Consider the following 3,737-nt stretch of genomic DNA (forward strand, 5'->3'; position numbering starts at 1 on the left):
TCCAGAAGCTGGCGACTGATCTGCCTCCCCCGGGAAGAGCGCAATGATGGTGCCAGCTTGGGCCAGTGAAGCAACATCCTCCACAATTAGACTGAAGAACAAAACAACAGCAACTTGTCTGTTCCCCTTCTCCCGATTCCCCAGCGCTGTTCCCCTCCCACAATTCCCCAATTAAAAATATATATATATAAAAAAAAATAAAATAAAATTTTTCTCTGAAAAATTTGCAGAGTATTTTAATTACCTGTTCCCGGAATCACAGAGAACTTGCCTGCAAGAGCAGCTGGGCCTGGCGCGCTTGCGGGTAGGTTCTAATCACTACTTCGATTTTTTCTGGAGTTATGGGGTTAGGTAGGATTTTTCTGCTGCCTCTTGAGTTCGTTCTGTATTTTTCTAGGAGTTTCTCCCTTCCACTGGATTGGCATCACCTTGTTTAAAATATCCTGTTAGCGGCTGCTTCGCTCCTGCAGCATCTGCTGCCATTGCCCTTTTTTGTTCCTAACGTCGTTTATTTCGGCCGTATCGCTTTAATTCGATTTAATTAGTGAGGACAAATCTAGCCAGATGTTTATGTGTTTCATTAGTTTTTCTCCAAGGTTTGGCTGTTATTGGTGTCTTCTGTGATCCATGTTTGTTTTCTAGTTCACTGATTACTGTTTAATTTTTATCGTTCTTTCTCAAATGTAACTCTATGCGAGCAGAAACTTTTGTGTCTGTTTCGTTCGGCAATTCCCCAGCATGAAGAACAGTGTCAGGTACATAGTATGTGCTCAGTAAGTGTATTCTAATATCATTTATCATAATTTCTTCCATATTCTTTGGCTTTATTCTGCTATTTCTTGTCCCACTTCCAAAGTTCAATGCCAACTTAGTTCCTCACTCAGGGCCTTTCTTTGTTCTTCTTGTAAAGTCTTTGTGTCCCCCTCGGTCAGTCGCTGCTGTCAGTGATTGCTCTTTTTCTTCCCATTTATGTAAAGTTGTTCATTGTCCTTGTGAATGCTTACTTGGCACATGAGTTGTTTAGATGCATGGGTTTTAACGTCCCAAAGTCTGGGCTTCTCAACTTCTCTTTTTTTTTTTTTCTATTGTTAGTTTCAGGTGTACAGAACAATGCAATAGTTACCCTTTTCACCCTCACAAAGTAACAACCCCCCTCCCCCCATCTATTGCCCTTCCACNATTGGGAAATTGGGGAAGGGGAACAGTGTTGGGGAATTGGAGAAGGGGAACAGCCAAGTTGTTGTCCTTCAGTCTTAGTTGTGGAGGGCGCAGCAAGCTCAGCTTCCAAGTCCAGTCACCATCCAGCCGCCTATTGGCAGCTCACATCCACTCAGCTCAAGGTGCCACGTTCAATCTTAGTTGTGGGTGGGTGTTGCCCACCATCCCATGCGGGAGTCTAACCGGAAACTTTGTTGTTAGGAACACGTGCTCTCACCAGCTGAGCCATTCTGCCACCTGTTGGCAGCTCAGTGGCGGCTCAGCTGGGGCGCAGCTCACTGGCCCATGTGGGAATCGAACCGGCAACCCTGTTGCTCAGAGGTCGCACTCTTAACCAACTGAGCTCCTCAGCTGGCCCTCCTTAAGGATTTTAAATTACATTTTCTTTCCTCTTGTGTCATCAAAAGAACATCTAGTGTAAGAGAAAGCTTATAAGAGTTTATTTGAACCAAGCTCTTGACAATTGCTGGGAAACAAAATCTCAACAGTTTGAGTAATTGCCTCAGAGAATAACAGTTTGCAGCTTATTTTATATATAAGGATCAAAGGAGGAGGTGTAAGGAGGGTCACATGAAATCCATGGGTGGTAAATTAAGGGGGTGAGAGAAAGCGAAGCAGGGAAATCTCTGGGATTGGATAAAAAGCAAAGATGGAGAGACACGTATTTCTTTTTCATTGGTGGCTACAGGACAGTTAATAATTAACATTTTACAGCACACAGAGGTGGTATTCGGAGAACAAGATAACAATGAGGGGTTCTGTAGTCTCCTGCTCTGGTGCCCTGAGGGGTCCAAAGAGAGGGGTTACTCTGACATTCCAAAGGTATATTATCTTAGGTGCAAAAAGAAAACAGACAGGCTTGCTTCAGGTAAAGACTGACCTTATCAAGGAAGCTTCAAGCCAAGGATGCGACTTCCCACCATGGCCCACCTTTAGTTAGGGATTTTTATGTTCAGACCATCCTCCATGGTTACTTTCGGTCTCTGAGTTTGTAAGGCCCATTGTGTTGGCCTCCCCTGAGCTTGTCAGGTTTAACATGTGGCCCCTTTTCATTCACACTAGCTTACGTAGTGTAAGACTACAGTATAAATACATGTAACATACAAAATACAGGTTGATCGACTGTTCATGTTATCAGTAAGGCTTCTGGTCAACAGCCGGCTATAAGTCATTAAGTCTGCGGTGAGTCAAACATTATTTACGGATTTCTGACTGTGCCGGGGATGCAGGGCCCAACCCCGGCGCTGTCCAAGGGGCCACTGTACCCTGGACATCAATCCTCTGGCGCTGAAGTCATGGAAGCTGTCAACCAGTCCAAACAGGCCACTTCCCTGCTGTCATTTGCTCTTTTGTGTCTTGGATGAGGAACCTACCATGAGGTCTTAAAATATTCCCCTCTGTCGTTTTCTAAAGGTTTTATTGCTGATTGCAGCCTTCAGGCCACCTGGACGAAGGTTTTCTGTAGGGCGTGAGGGAAGGATTTGAATTCCATGTTCCCATCTGGAGAACCAGTTAGCCCAGCGCCAAGTGTCACAATGGCCCCTCTCTGTCCTGATGTCACAGCTGGCATCTTGTTCACCCACCCTCGACATGCATCTGGGAGCGCTGGGGTCAGTCTTTACTCCAGGGAAGAAATTCCCCACGTCCTGCTTTTTCCTCTGGAGCCTTTTGGTATTCCACGGAAATTTTGGAACAAGCTTCCCAAATTCCTTGAAAAATTCTGTTGGGATTTTAATTGCGGTTATGTTGAGTCTATACACCAATTGGGGAAAGTGAGTGTCTTTAAAACGTTAAGCCTTTTATCCAAAACCATGGTTTATTTCTCTATTTGCTTAGGCTTCCTTGTAGGTCTTTCAAAAATTTTTTAGATAATTTTCTCCTTAAAGGTCTTGCATATTTTTTCTTAGATTTAGTACTTGGTGCAAAATATTTGACGGTTTTAAATTACATTTTCTAAGGATTTTTTTTTTCTGTTTTTGCTGGCTTGTAGAAATTCAATGGACTTTCTCGTATTCATTTTTGTAATCACAACCTTGTTAAACTCTTAATAATTCTAATACTTTGTCAGTAAAATTTTGGATAGCATCACCCATAACAGGCATTACTGTTTTCTTCCTGATCATAAAAGAGAGTTCTTTGAACAATTCACCATTAACCATGTTTGCTAAAGGCTTCTTTGTGAATTCTTAGTTAACTAAAATTTCTTAAAAACAAACATGAATTAACATCAAGTATTATTAAATGCTTTTCTGTGTCTCTTGCAATCATATTTTTCTCCTTTAATCGGTTAATGTCATGAATTACACCAAATTTAAAAATATTCAACTAATGTTGCCTTGGGATTAACCCAAATTGGACAGACTGTCCCACTTTACACGTTGCTAGAATGGGATTAGTCTGTATTTTTCCATTCTTGTAAAAATCTCAGTTCGGTTTTGAATTCAAGGTTATAAAGTCAAGGTCATAAAATTTTTCTCAGGCCGGCGGAGTGGCGCGTTGGTTAAGAACTGGCTTGGGAC

The sequence above is a fragment of the Hipposideros armiger genome, unplaced genomic scaffold (genome assembly GCF_001890085.2).
Source record: "Hipposideros armiger isolate ML-2016 unplaced genomic scaffold, ASM189008v1 scaffold_3, whole genome shotgun sequence".
NCBI classification, from domain to species: Eukaryota; Metazoa; Chordata; class Mammalia; order Chiroptera; family Hipposideridae; genus Hipposideros; species Hipposideros armiger.